The following is a 16,116-nucleotide window of genomic DNA, read 5'->3' as shown; positions in this document are numbered from 1 at the left end:
TTCAAGAAATCAGTTTTGGTGACAATGGCACCATTTTGATCATTAACCTAAATGAGATTAATGCCAATAAAACCACACACAAGAAATAAAAACTGCATTACAGCTCAATAAAAAAACAACTGCCACCATGTCATCCTGGGGTGATCTTTGTTAAGGGTATAAGGGCAAAGAAATTGTGCCACCTTCCAAACCCCTGCAGTTCAAAAAGCTGAGAGAAAAAAGAGGCCAGCCTTGTGGACAAAAGCTCATTTTCCTCTTGGTTGCACACTGCTGCAGGCAGGCTAACATGCCACAGGAGAATTCAACCACTCATACACCTTTGTTTTCCTCACGTTTTTCTCAACTTTACACACACACACACACACACACACACACACACACACACACACACACACACACACACACACACACACACACACACACACACACAGCAGCAGAGCCATAACTGAGAGTGAACCAGGATTTCTATGTCAACCCAGAAGGCATGCACATGGCTTGTCGAGCCTGAGGTGAATTTGATGATCTAAGAGTTGTCCCCCCCTTTTTTTTTTTTTTTTTTTTTTTAGCGTGACAGAGAAAAGGAGAATCCGTCATATCCAAATGCGGACACATTTGTTCACGTTTCAGTTTTGCTTTGAGCCATTTCCATGTCTCCTTCTTTCTCCCATTTCTCTCCACTCACCAACTCCTTCAAACCCTCCACCTCCCAACCTCTTTGCATGCCCATCTGCTTCACAGCACTCCTGTATATCTCTCTCTCTCTCTCTCTCTCTCTCTCTCTCTCCTGGATTAAGCATTTATCTCGGTGGTCCTCCTTTTGGCCCTAAACGCCCGTGAGGACGATAAGAGTCGCTGGGATTTGTCAAATTGTGCACCATTGATTAACTGACCTTTCACGCCTGCAAGTCTCTCAGCCACTCCACTAACTGCCGACAGGCTAGATAGAGAGATAGATGGATACATCTGGCTGTTATTATTGTGTACAAGTTTGTAGTTACCAGGTGTGGCAGCGAGAGACGACAGGGGTATGAGGGCCACAGGAGAGAGAGGGGGGGCACGAGGGAGATGGTGGGAAAGATAAAAAGGAGTCCTTCAATTGCCCTATAGGCTTAGAGTGTAACAGGTAGAAGTGTGTCTACAACCAAACAGTAATGCCTGTTGAATAATGAATAATGAAACACAAATTTTAAGGTGCGCCAAGGGGCTAACATCAGATAAGTAGAATTAGGATGGAGCAGAGGAGCCAGAGGATACATTCAGACATTGGCTGCCATGGCTGGAGGAGCATCCTTGATGTGACCGGTTATGGCCAAGGGCTATTGCATGGCGCATTGGACACCTTTGATTATTCACAGACAGGTCTGTGCGGCTTCATCCCCAACACATTTTCAATAGCAAGAAAGAGGTGTTTGAAAAAACAGAAAAACAAACCCTGAATCCAAAGCTGATCAAGGTATCTGACCAAGAAAAATCTTGCAACGTTCAAAATTGAAGCTACACATGATATCACTATCAAAATACAGTATATGCGTTCATAATAATCTGAGTTCCTGAGTTACCAGTCAGTGAGAGAGAGACTCAAAGGTTTCCTATTGTGAGGTAATATATCTTTAAAATCAAAATTATAGCCTATATAAAATTACTATTTCATCTGCAAGTGTCACAATTTCTATCTCCACATGGACACACTTGGCAGTTGTGATCTTCAATTTTAAATTAACAACACATGACTCCTCCCATGGAAAAACATTTTTGACCTGAAGTGACTTCACTTCCTATAATGTGATACGTAATGTTTGTGGATATCATGAGCGTGGTTTGCATAGACAAATGAAGGCAAGTGTAAAAGAAAAGCAGGTAGAAAAGCAAAGGGAGACTGAGATATTGGCATGTTGGAGGAGGAAGTTCACCCACCTGGACCTCCGCGTCGCCCCGCCTCAGAGATGCACCTGAGGCCGAAGCCCGATCACCGTCTCTCGGACTGGACTGGAATTGGTTCGCCGCTACGCTTGTTGTTCCGAACCGGAAGGGAGGAGGTCAGAGGGGGAGGGGGAAGTGCCGCTGTCGCGCACAAATGCGTCACTAAAAAAAGAAAAGAAAAAACAGATAGTAAATTAAATGATCATTATGGACACAAAAAGACGAGTCTGTGCGGACAAACTTTTCATTCAGATCGGAAAAAGAAAAATGAAATAAGAGCTTATAAACTCCGGGACCGGCGACGCGTCGGTCCAGCTGAGTGGAGCCGATCCTGGCGCTTGTGTTTTGTTGTTTTCCCGCAGGACCACACATCGACCACAGATCAATCACCTTATTTACTCTTTACTGTCATAGAGGAAGAGATGCCAGTATGAGAAAAATCACTAATACCCCATATACATGACTTAAATAGTAATAAAGTACCATCTTCCTTCTTCTTAGTGCGTCTTTTGCTTATGCGTTATTTGCAAATAACTTGGCCTAATCGCAATTGATGGTATTCATGTGTCGAATTGATGTCTCTAAAATATTCCAACAAAATCCCCAGAGTGACTTATATTTCTGCTGCATTTATATGGAAGTCTTCTGTAATGTATATATGAGGTTATAGCTTTTTTTGCGCACGGGGTATATCCGGGTTTATCGGTACACAGAGCGGATATGCAGAGGCCCTGAACGCAGCTCAGCGAGAGGCTCTGCTGTCTTGTTATCGATATATGAGAAGGGTGCTGGAAAGGATATTGACCGCACTAACTAGCCGCACTTTGATCATACGAAATTGCTTTCCAGATGACAACACATTAAGGATGAGAGCACTTTTTAAAAATCAAAACCTGCCTCTCGCAGCAGTCAGAAGTTTCTTTTTCCGAATGGAGATGGAGATGAGAAGAGGTGAGAGCCCCCGTAAGTCGACTGCCTTGATGAATAAAAGAAAGCCAATAGTCTATTTCCATGAAGAGGAAAAACAAAAACAAAGAAAAGAGAAATATATTAGGAAGGGAGGTTACATCCAAAATCTTAATTCCTCACCAAAGAATCACGAGCATAACCCGAAAAGAATTGAAAGCATATAGACATAGGCTATAGGCTATTGGACATAATAATAATAATAAAAAAAAACGCAGGTAAAATCCCCCAAAAAAAGAATTAATACAAGATTATGATTCTAACAATTCTCTAAAAAATAAAGCAAAAGAATAGAAACAAAGATAAAACAGAAACAGCCATGTTTATATTGTCTTTCTGACGGCGAGTGAATAACAAGTAAATTACGGACGAACAGCAGTAAATTAGTTACGTATTTTTATTCTCAAAGATTAAATCAAATGCATTAATCAGAGCAAATTAAATTATAAAACGACTTTTGGAAGAATCTAATAAGATATTTTTTATAAATATAAATTAAGTGGAAAAGGAAGAGTTTCAAGTTTTAACAGGATGCTTTAAGAAATAAACTCTGGAGTGTAGAGTATTCGTTCGATATAATAGCTAATAATAATAATAATAACAACAATAATAATAATAGGTTAATAATAATAATAATAATAATAATAATAATAGGAAGTACTTTAAAACAAAAAGAAGTGTTATCATGTTTGTTATATGAAAGCAAGATAATGCAATCGATTATTATTATTATTAGCATTATTATTAATATTGTTATTATTGTCAATATTATTCCCTCCCCTGTAAAGAAAAGGAGCAGAGAAGGTCTATCAGGTGGCTGGAGAGATATTTATAATATCTGTCTGCACAGTGTGGGGTAAATAGCAGCAGCGTTAAAGCGCTGATATTCTAATAACACAATTAATTGGACGGGTTAACGAGTTCAAAGCCAGCCGTGCAGAGGTGAAGGATGGAGGAGGGTAGGGTGAGGGACGTGGGGAGAAATTTCCCCCAAATGCCATTTAATCTCGGAAATATTTCCACCAAGTATTGACAGCAGAGAGACGGATGAGACGGCCGGCGATAAGCGCCACAAGAACCACTGAAATAATCCAATTAAAACGGGAGACTGGAGAAGAGAGGGCTCAACACGTTGGCCTGAAACTTCACACACAGGAAACACAGACCGGACGGACTGTTCAGGCCAACACAGAGAGAGAGAGAGAGAGAGAGAGAGAGAGAGAGAGAGAGAGAGAGAGAGAGAGAGAGAGAGAGAGAGAGAGAGAGAGGTGATGTCTGATTGTAAAGTTACAAAAAGCCAAAACTATGTTTAATGATTCCGGAAAACAGCTATAAATCAGAAAAATAAATAAGTATTATTTTTATTTATTCCCTGTACTTAATTAAATACCTGCAGAATCGATGGAAAAAAATATAACAATTATTATTAATATTATTATTATTCTATGTTTCGTTAAACGTATTTGCTGTTACTGTAAATTAAACAAATAATCCTAAAGCTTTCTTCACTTGTAAATCTTGTTTTTTTTCTGTCAGAAAAACACGCACACACTCCCACGCAGCAAACTTTGTTGCGGCAGGCTGGTGTTGTGTAAAGTTAGATGTGAATAATTGACGCCAGGGTTAGGGTGGATCCATTGATCGATCTCGTAATCTGCAATAGTTACATGCGTGTATTGATTTACAAACACTGTTTATCTGGATATATACTGGCACAAATAATTGATGGAGTAGCCTACACCAATGGCGCGCATAAATATGCATCAAAGTTGTAAAGGGGGTAAACACCTAAAAAGAAAAAGAAATCTGAGGAGCGACCAGCGGATCCACATAAAGATGAGCATAGCCTATTCCAAATATCTTTTCAAGTTCGGCTCTGCACTGTATCGATGCGCCCACATCTGAAACAAACATGCGAGTCTGAGAACACATATATAAATCATCGGCTCCACTCTTGTGAGAGTAAACTTCGATATTTTCCTTTGGTAAACACATTGACGGATGGTCACATGGTCCAAGAGTTGGAACTATACTTGGTTGTTTTTTAGGGGGTTAGGGAAATGTGGATTTGTGTAGAACTGGGAATATAAACTGAGATATGTTGGTATATAGGGCTAGTGATTCCAAATTTAAGTCGAGAAACTAAAACAATTGATTGATTGATTGATTGATTGATTGATTGATTGATTAGGTTAATTAAGTATTAAAGATAAACCAAAATAGTAGCACGTGCAATTACATCCCACATCTGAGGATAAAGCACAAGCAGCATGACACAAAAATAAATACAAACGAGCCCAAATATCTCACATACACACACACTTTCTAACATATTTATAAAGGTAAATTATACGGGGTCACTCACTCCCGTCCTCTCTCTCTCACACACACAGACACACCAACACACACACACACACACACACACACACACACACAAAGATGGACCAGAGAGAGAGAGAGAGAGAGAGAGAGAGAGAGAGAGAGAGAGAGAGAGAGAGAGAGAGAGATGCACCGGCTGAGGTCTCGTGCAGCTCTGTGTGAGTGGCTGTTTAATTGACTGATTGATACGAGCAATACATAGACGGAAAACCAGCACAAAGTTTCCGAAAAGAAATCGAGAGCTAATAAAACTAAATCCAAGCTTTCAGATAATGGCAGCAAAAAGAGGCTGCGTAAATTACGCACGGTTCAACTTTTTGGTTACAATGCAATCCTCAAACTGATAGTGATACAGGCAAACAATTATTCCAATAGCAAAATCATTAAAATGATGAACAATAATATCGCCAGCACAAATCGGTCATGATCATATTTTAAACACACTCACTAGGGCACAACAACCATAACTTTTTCTCCTCGATAAAAAAAAACAAGAATCCCACAAAAAACAAAAACAAAAAGGTTAAATATTAGAGCCTATTATAAAATGAACAAAGCGGACAACATACCTCCGGTTTTTATTTTCAGGGAGTGATGTTAAAGCGCTCACCGGCTGAAGTGCGACCAGTCTATCCACACGCATTCACTCTGACGGCGCAGCGAGCCAGCGACCGGAGAGGCAGCACTACTATCAACCTGAACCCGGGGAGGAGAGCGGAGGGAGGGAGGGAGGGAGGTGGGAGGAGGAGGAGGGATGAGAGGAGGTGTGTATATCTCTCTTTCTTTCTCTCTGTGTCTCAGTGTGTGTGTGTGTGTGTGTGTGTGTGTGTGTGCGCGTGTATAAGTAGTTAATTAGTAAATCCCCATTCGCTGTGCCTCGGGTCGGTTTGTTTTCCCCGGTCGACAAGCCGAGAGGAAAGAGAATTTGAAGTAGGATTCGACCCGTTTCCGCTCCTGTGTCTCATATATGAGGTTTGTGTGTGTGTGTGTGAGAGAGAGAGAGAGAGAGAGAGAGTGTGTGTAGTGTAATGGTGAGTGTGTTTTCTCTTTTAGGGATATCTTTGCCACCGTAAAGAGGAGCCTCTCCATCTCCCCTCTGTCTCCCCTCCTTGCCACCAAGGAGTTACCAACATGTTGACCCCAAAAGTTGCTCAACTTGAATTAGGGAGCAATGACCCAAAGAAGTAACGAAAATGGTCACATGAAAGAGTGGCTGGTCCCAGCAACAACTGGGGTTCATTGTTCCTGACAGTGTTTGAAATTACAGAAAACCTCCACCTAGACCCCAAACTGGATAGACTGAAGCTAGACCAATCACTGCCATTTCCTACCTAAGAGAATAGAATGCTACCTTGCAACAACAATATTATTCTTCCATGAATATAAAGGAAACCAAAAACACCACTCACCAAAGCTCGAGCTCTACCTGTCACTCTGGCTGTAGACGACTAAGAAGAAGAAACGTACTGTTGTTGTCAACAATTTCCCGCTGTCCCTGCAGCAAAATCCACATTATGATAAAACTCATCTGTCTTCAACTCAATATTACCTCTATCAACCATCTGCCTAAAAAAGGAAACAAACACACACACACACACACACACACACACACACACAAGAGAAGTGCATGCCTTGGCTCAGGTGCCAGTAAATCGACTCTGTCCTTAACAAACTTTAATTATTTAATTGATCCCAAATCAGCAACTTAATAATCAATTAGGTAAACCCATGGAGCTCACTTGAGTGCAGAGAGCTGGAGTCTATGACAAGGGAATCAAAAAATTAAAGGAGAAGTGAAAGGATAGAAGGATGAGGAAAATGGGACTGAAGCTGGAAGGAAGAACGGGATGCTGTGTTGTCTGCTGGGTGTCTAGTTGAAGTTCCTCTGATTTATAATGACTCTGTCAGTGGAATGAGGTCACATTCTTGTACTGATAACATAACATGCACCCACTGCTAAAGAGGGTAAGGGTCATATCAGATGTTGGCGGTAAAAAGCAGCTTTAGGAGGTGATCTTTTTTGGTATCTCTTGTTTTTGTGCCGAGCAGAAGTAAGATGCCAGTGAGAAGTATTTTCACTGGTGATACTGGATTGACTGGACTAGAGTTGAAATGATGAGCCACCTAATTGATTTGTCAGAAAATCAATTAGCAACTATTTTGATTATCATTTTTTTTGCCAAACATTCAATGATTACAGTGTCTGAAATAATGATTTGCTGTTTCTTTTTCTGATTTTATATCATTGTATATTGAATATGTTTGGGTTTGGAACATCATCTTGGGCATTTTTCGCCCCTTTCAAGCATTTTATAGACCAAATATTAGATCAACTAATCAAGAAAACAATCAGCAGATTGAACAATGATAAAGATGATCATTAGTTGTACCCTTTAATAATTTGCTCCTCAGTCCCTTAACTTGTGTTTAATCAGTCCTTTTTCAAAATGAAAAAAATGGTATACAAAACTGTTGGAGGCCAAAAAACATTGAATGCTTGGAGCAATGTTGGTACAACATGGCCATGGTCCAAGCCACAGCCATACACATACATCACCACTCACTCAGATACAACCCATGCACCTCTTTATCGCCCTCTAGTGTCGACTGCTGATCTCAGCCTTCACTGCTTGTTAACCCCTCCAGCTGACACTTTCTCGACTCCTTTCCTAGATTTTTAGGTTCCCACCTGCAAACAGCTGCACTGGGTGTAGCTTTTTGTATTTGTTTGTGTGTATGTCTTTTTTTTTCTTCTTACTGTATGTCAAGCTTGTGAGTGTGTTTGTGTATGTGTGTGTGTGTGTGTGTGTGTATGTGTGTGTCGGGAGGAGGGAGTATCAGACGCTCACACACTCAGCAGATGAAAGCTTTGCCAATACTGCGAGTCCCCTAAGGAGGCATGGCAATATTGATGTGGCCACTGATGTGTGTGTGTGTGTGTGTGTGTGTGTGTGTGTGTGTGTGTGTGTGTGTGTGTGTGTGCGTGTGTTGTTGGTGCATGACAGTATTTGCACATGTATGCAGTGTCTGTTGCATTTGTAAATTTGCCACCTCTAAAATCCAAAAGGGTTTAAGCAGAAGCAGACACTGAAACGTGCCAGTAACCTCTAACCACTGATCTCAGACCAGCGCATTCTAATGTCCATAGCGGGGTGCTTTTTCTTCCTCGCCGATCCCTGCTCGGCAGCTGGAGCGTCTGTGCCTCTGACACCTGGGAGGTATATGTGACAGAGTGGGGAGGCGCTGGAAGAGGATGAATAACTGACCTATCACATCCCCATTGACTGAGTTAATTAATATAAGTAGAGCAGGGGATTCTTAGCTCACTTTTCACTGTATGGATTTGCTGTCTCCTCACATTTGGTATGTTTTATGTCTATTCAATGCAAATCCAATGTGTTCTGTCCCGCAGCCCGATCATGACAGCTAATTTTGGTATGTGAGCTGTTCTGATAGGGTGGATTTTAATTGTGGCACAACACAGGGCCTCGCTGTGACTGATTGATATAAAATCTCATGTGAATGGATGTCAAATTGCAGCAGAGAGAACTGGTAAAAGGCTCACATATACCGTGCATTATATTTCCGCTTGAGGCTACTGTATACTTATGCATCTTTCAGATTTGATCACGCTAAAATGCAATGTTTTAAGAGAATAGCGGAGGTTCTTGTTGGCACATAGGATTGGGAAGCAGTGAGAGCAAAATAAGAGGGACAGGAAGGAAGGACAAGGAAATCCTCATAGACTCTCTTATACATGCAAACACTCTTTCTTCTTCTTTGGGGGTGTGAAAGACAAGAGAAAGGGAGAGAGTAGCATTGGGGGAAATGAGCAGGACAGACAGGAAGACAGGCAGAAGAAGATGGGAAATGGAGAGAAAAGGAGGGGAAAGAGAGCAAGAAAGAGCTCCACTGCCTAGTCTTAATCTGAGCTGTTCTGATCAATAGCCCATTTCCCATTGTTGCCAGAGCTGTTCGATCGCTACACCACGGAATTAACACACCCACTTTAATCTAGGGGGAGAGGAGCGAGGGGAGGGAGAGGAGGGGGAAGGGAAAAAGGGGGTTAAGGGGCTGAGTGGGGAGCAGCTGTGGAGGCATTCTCAAATGAAATCAAATCTAATTGTTATCACTGTAGCTGCTGCACTTATTACTACCACTGTTACAATTATCCACCCACCATATAGCTCTTTTTCTCCCTCTCATACCTTGCGTCATGTGGTGTAAACTGGACGTAAATAATCCAAATTAGTGTTAGTTTGTTTCATTTTGCCAGCTGTAGATTGGATTTGGGAGGGGGGGAGAGACTTGGCTCATTCCTCAGTGACAGGGAATGGGGTTTGTGGTCAGGTATATTGTGCAGGATACACTCTAACATCTGGGTGTCTCAATTAAGCTTGGATGCTGTAAGACTGGTTCAGCAAGGTTTCACGAGATAATGCTGTTATGTAACGAGAATGTGTTTGAGATCGCAGTGTAACCTTATTAAATGGATCGCCATGAAATTTTGAAGAGAAATGTATAGTTCCCAGAGGATGAAGCCTCATGACTTTGGTGAGTCTCTTATTTTTCCTCTAGCGCCACCATGAGGTTGATATTTTTGAGTGAAATGTCTCAACAACTACTCAATGAATTTCCGTGAAATTTGTTAAATACATTCTTTCCTTCTCAGGATGAATTGTAATAACTTTGGGGATCCCTTAGAGACAGATATCTCAAAACCTAGGCAAATGACGACAAAACCATTTGCATCGCTAGATACAAAAAGGTATATGAAAACATTTTTGTTATTGATGTTTTACATTCGGGTAAATTGAGCCTTTAAAATTGGATTGTGTAGCTAAAACAGCAAGTCTGTATTGAATTTGTTGTCTTGCAAAAAAAAAAAAAAAAAAGTTTTTCCAAAAATTCTTTACGGTGACTTGAAACCAAAACTCATCTTGGGTGCAGTATTGTACGTCATAAATACGTAAACAGCAGGTGCGATATGTCTTTGACTTCAAAAGACCATGGCATGTACAATGATTACAGGCCGCCACTTTCAATACATTAAATGTAATAAGCATCAGCTTAGAGTAACCATGATTTCATATCATACAGAGTGCTGGCAATCTATTCAAAATCCATTGGTTACACCAGCTACAGTCCTTGCCATTATTTATGTGTAGTCATGGGACATAATGGAACATATATGTCTTTAAGTGACATAAATGAAATGTCAGTTAAGATACATATGTACTGTATCTTGAACTGCTCTGATTAAGGAGACCAAACAGGCAACCAAAGTACTTTCCCCTCTCACAACAAAGCTTTCAATTACTGATTCCATTACTAAAGTGAATACTTATTTTAGCTGTTGAATATTGTAGTCCACAGCTTTGGGTGTTGCCAAAGGAGTCTTTGCTTACTGCCTTCCACTGAGAGAGCTTGAGGGGAAACCACAGCACAGAAGCTCTTCCCTGCCACCGGAGGCTATACCCAACTTTTCCTCCAATCCATTCTACTTACTCTAGTTCTTTTGAAGTCATTTCATAACAGAGCAATTTTCTCGTTAGCGTTTGGCTTTAATTGTGGGTAATTAAGCGTGCTCCAGCAGTGGAGAGAGCGCTGTTCGGAGGACTGGGGGGAAATTAGCCGTAGTTCATCTGTGAAATATGGGGTTAAGTGGGAGTCGGGGCAGGAAGAGGAGAGTGCTGAGGGGGTCAGTGACTCCAAAACAGGGGGCACGCTGTCAAAAAAGGAAAGCTGCTTTGGGTGTAGCGGAAGATGGGAAGGTAGCAGAAAGAAAGTGGGGAACACAAACAGGTAGTTTAGTGAGAGACACAATTCAAACAGTAGCTCAACAGGGCTGAACAAGGCACTGTGGGGAGTGCAAGAAAATAATGAGGATTTGGAAGAGGAAGGAGAGAGAAATGAGTGGACACAAGCTCAAGAGCTTTAATTTGTGCCAGCATACTGAAAGGGGAAATACACGTCTGTAGAAGACAAATACAGAAAGGAGAGGCTACATTTACTTGCATGCCATCGTACTGTAATCTGAGCATTTAGTGCATGAATTATGTGCAATAAAAAGAGTGCATATAAATGGCATGATGTTGCTCACTAATGCAGGAAGTTTGACTGTAAACGTGGTACGCTACAGATCATTTGGACACTCTGCACAACACTCCGTATAAACAAAAGAAAAAACCATGCAGATACAGTATTGCATGTTTCAGCAAATATTACTACAAACGTCTTGCGCATCAGATACTCTAATTGACAGGTGCATCAAGGCAAAACATTTGGACAAAATGATGCTTTTTGTCTATATGATTTTACATGCAGAAGATCTTTGGACCAAGACGTTGATAAATTAAGTACAATTGATTGAGAGTGTGCAGGAAAATGAGTGAATTTAAATTAGTGTAAAATGAGTGAATTTCATACCATTGCCTCCCTTGAAGCAACAGTGTGTGTATACAAGCAACACCCTGGGGTGGCACTAACTGTCACCAAGTGGATTATGGACTTTACACAGAGTGACCCTTGATTAAATGCAACACCCTGCTGAATAGAGCCCCTGCCCTTCGCATCCATTAATGCTTTTATTTTAACCCCATAACAGCTATAAACGTCGCTGTGGCCATAAAGCAGATGAGGAATGATTGGAGTCATTGACTGTACTGTCAAATGCTCAGTGGATGGGGACATACTCTGCTGGGCCCTTTATGAGTGCTTCATCCCTCGGAGGAACCATCCCCACTGACTATAATTAACCTGTTAAAGCCTCTATAAATATTGGCTCCCGTGCTTAGTGGTCGTTTGAATACCTCCGAAATAGAGCCACGTTTGCAAAGAAGTGGCTGGGCGTTGGAGGAGGTGAAGCTAATACCTAATCAATGGAGGGACGCTCCCTTGCGGTGGGCCCTCACGGAGCCTTGATTCATACAGAGGGTGCGGATATATTGTGGTTTAGAATAAGCACAAAACTGCCATATTGATTAACACATTATCATGTCAATAGAGAAAGTTATTTCAGGAAGAAGTGGAAACTGCTGGGGTATTGTTGGCATGGCCATGCAGAAAAAAAACATCAAGACTGCAGTGGGAACTAATCATCTTCCCGCCAGTCTTTCGTCTGAGAAATTCAGACCTAAGAAGTCTCAGGAAGGGTCACTCTCCCCATTTTGGGGAGCATGTTGTAGATTAGATGTGAGACCAGGTTCTTCAAACCCTAGGAAATCCAAACATTCCCTAGTCGACAAAAGGAAGATTCTCTTCATGATGAAGGGAGATATTTAGATCTACGAGGTCTTAAGGGAGGCTACTCTGCTACATATCAATTACTTAAAGGAGAATAACACTGAAATTCAATGCTGAATTATGTCATTTGAAAATATAGATCTGTTAACCAACATAGTCTGTGCCACCGTGAGATACTCCAGTCAATTTGGGTGTACGCCTTGGGAGTCCTTTACTTTTGGCATGTAATGTCATTTTTGACCTGGTGAGCAAAAGCAAACATTTAGGACATACTATGACAAAAAGGACGTTTCTCTACATTTAGTTATCTAAATGAAGGGAACTATCTTAACAGGCTACTCATCGGGTGCATTGTAGATCAGTGAGTACTAATTAAGAAATGCATAAATTCAACGAGTGATGTAGAAATTTGAAACGCTCCATTTCCACTGAAATATAAATGGCAATTGATCAATGTGGCTTTTTAAAAGGAAATGTGTCAGTTGAAGCTACGAAACAGAAGAAAAGAAAAACATCCAACTGACCAAATGACTTATAAACTACAATCAATCTACTATACTAAAGTTTAACTGGCAGGGCTCAAATTCATATGTTATTCATATGCTCATCAATGGAAGCTCATCTTTGTGTTCAGTCACATTTGTCAGCCTATTCACAAAGTGAAAACATGTTTCATTTGTTACTGCATGGCTAACACACACAGATGACAGTTCTCATTTTCCAGCACATTCGCCTATAGTGTACTATAAGTTCATGCTGCACATTGGATTTTGATCTATAAATGAGACAATCAGCTGGAGCCCTTTCAGTTTTACAAGTGATGTTTTTGACCTTGTGTGACATTAACTTGAAATCAATGAAAGGGTCATGTACCAGGTTTTTCTTGGACACCTTTTATGTCAGGAGAGGAACTAGAGCAAGTGAGAAGCAGTTTTACACAGTAAGCATCAGTGCAGTATGTTATTAGTGTTTTTAAGGAAACAGAATGTTGATTTCCTTGGTACAATGTAAAAAACATCAGCTTAAATTCAAAGGCAGTGGCTGGTAGTGATCTTGGAAAATTGCCATAATAAAATAATAAAATAATCTGCTCAAGGATTTTCTCCATGTGTGTGTGTGGTGACAGAGCCTATGTGACCTTGACCTCTTGAGGTGCCTTTGCTTGTTTTGAAACTGAAATCATGAAACTAACATAAAGCTCGCAAAGATGAATAAACTCAACCAAACATTGTATGAGTTCATTCATGTCTTCCATTCTGTAAGAAAGCAACAGCTCCAGAGTGTATATATCAGCTGGACATCAAAGATTAGAGCCTCACTGCTCTCTCTTGTTCATAATCACAAAAACTGAGCAGACCACCCGGGCCACAAGAATATGATGTTGAGATCTTAAACTGAGTGAAATTCCTTTTTATCGGAGCATCCCCAAGTTAAATATGACCATATGTGTTATGCTTAGAGGTATTGAAACAGTGATAGAAAGCTGCAACATATGCATGCATATGATCGTGGTTTAAGGAAATACAGATGTCACCTTTAAATACATGATTTACTGTTAATATAAGTCTGTGGGGATGCATTTACATGTATAACTGAGTACACAGACCGCAGCTGCGTGGTTATGGTCACCTATACGCATACAGTATTAATCCACAATATCATAAGATAAATACATACAAGACCTCAAATATTAACATACGACCCTGCGAGAGCGCATGCATAGGCGTCCACCCACACCGTTGTGACTTTGACAACTTTTTGAAGTGTACCTTCATTCCCCAAGTGCGTGTTCCACTTCCCCGACCGCTCTTATACTTTTCATCTCGCATTCGTCTGGCAGCAGCCTCACTCCTTAACGTCTCGGTCCCTGAAGCCGCAGTAGGATACAAATCACAAATGAAACGGACAAACACGTTTTCACTTTAAAGCAGAAACCTTTTAGGAATTGTTGCCGATCTATTTTCAGGGAGACGTATTACGCACTGCGCGCTGTTCGACAACTCTCCAGCGCACGAGCGTACACACCATACATCAATCAATTTCTGCAGGAGGTGCGCATGTTTCCCTCTCACCAAAGTGCATTATACGTCTCATGAGAATCTTATTTCTGACGCGTTTCTCAATTATTAATGCCACTTGTCAGTAACAGAATATGGAAGTAGGATGCTTACCTTCACCGATGCACCTTTATTGACATGACCGGCAGCTCCCACTTGGGTTGTTGGGAATCCTGTCGACTTGCGCAGAGGACTGATGGTAATCTGGACAATTTAACAGCTCGGACCGCGCATCCTTCCACCTTCATTAAACTACATTGGTGAAGAGTTACACGGGAATGATGTTTGAGTGGCAATGTGAGTATTGCCCAAGGAGTTGAAAAATAAATAAATCAAGATGGGGAAGGAGCGCGCCGGACTATAGCGAGAGAAAAGTTGTCCTCGGAGCAACAAAAAGTTGACAGGAAAAAAAGGGACTCCACTGCCACCAGTTACTGTCCGAAATTGGTGATGATGTAGTTTACATAAAAAAAATCTAACCACAAAAGGAAAGCCGGGAGAGGGGAGAAAGCGCGAAGGGGAGAGATCCGGACACAGGGAGCTGAGAGCGCACACAGAGAGAGAGAGAGAAAGAGGGGGGGAAGGAGGGGAGGAAAAACAGAAGGTGCTGAGCCTGAACCTCCGCCTCACATCAGCCCGACTGCAGTTAAGTTTCTATCAGCTGCAGACTGTGTTATGCACGTGTTCCTGTGGACGCGAGACAGAAAATTGACCTACACAGTAAAGAGACCGCACAAGGAAAATATATGTAGACGGGTGGTGGCCAGAAAGCGGATCGATCGGGTTATAATTTTGTCCAAAGTCGAGGGAAAATAAAGTTCATGGAGGAATGAAATTTGAAAACAGATGGCGAATCCCGTCGCCCCTAAATAAGATTCGATCTCTGGGAATGGAGTGTAGATAATATTTGGTTGGACGTTTGATGAAAATGACGGATTTTTCATTTTGGACAGGTGGGGGTAGATGGAGTGATGGGAGAGGGGAGGGAATAGAGGAGGTGGGGGTGGACGTGAAAAGAGGGTGGATATGATGTGTCTAGGGACAGAAACTAAACTTGGGAAAGGAGGACGCAGTGTTTCTCCCCCCTTCAGATTTCATCCAAGGATCTCATCCCCTTTCTCCATTTGCCCCCAGTGCGCACACAATACCCCCCTTCCACACACACACACACACACACACACACACCTCACTTTCCTCCACCTCACCCCGCAAAGAGGGGCGGCGGGTGGAAGGAGGAAAAGGAGAGAAAACAAGAATACCAAATAAATGAGAAATTTTCGTACAGGCCCCGCTTCCGTGCGTTCCATGCTAGCAATAACAATTAAATATCGACCGCTTTCCCGGCCGGGGAGAACCTGAGATACCCAGAGACTGCCAAGTACCGAGACCCCCCTCCCCTCCATTTCTCCCCATCTTCCACATATGCACTCACTCACTCACTCTCCTCCTTTTCTCGTCATTCCCTCTCTATATACCTCTTTTCCTTCTAATCCAAGTCCATCAAGCCAATCTCTTCTAATTTGGTGTATCTCATTTCTCTTGATTCTAT

At 41.6% G+C, this 16,116-nt stretch overlaps 1 protein-coding gene across 6 annotated transcripts in view; it reads right to left on the bottom strand.

Annotated features, from left to right (window-relative positions):
* Window positions 1–14,734, bottom strand: part of erfl1 (Ets2 repressor factor like 1) — a 49,917-nt gene extending 35,183 nt beyond the window's left edge. For 4 of the 6 annotated variants that reach the window (XM_039804769.1, XM_039804772.1, XM_039804773.1 and 1 more), the window contains exons 1-2: window positions 5,835–5,923; window positions 1,915–2,082 (exon numbers count right to left, since the gene is read on the bottom strand). The gene's annotated coding sequence lies outside the window, so the exon portion shown is untranslated. Of the gene's footprint in view, window positions 1–1,914; window positions 2,083–5,834; window positions 5,924–14,279; window positions 14,378–14,681 lie in introns of those variants that run through there. The other 2 variants (XM_039804770.1, XM_039804771.1) reach the window with 2 other exon arrangements.
* Between the last annotated feature and the right edge of the window lie 1,382 nt (window positions 14,735–16,116).

Source organism: Perca fluviatilis, chromosome 7 (genome assembly GCF_010015445.1).
Source record: "Perca fluviatilis chromosome 7, GENO_Pfluv_1.0, whole genome shotgun sequence".
Lineage (NCBI taxonomy): Eukaryota > Metazoa > Chordata > Actinopteri > Perciformes > Percidae > Perca > Perca fluviatilis.
The sequence above is the reverse complement of the archived record's forward strand: the minus strand, read 5'-3'. Positions and strand labels throughout refer to the sequence as shown.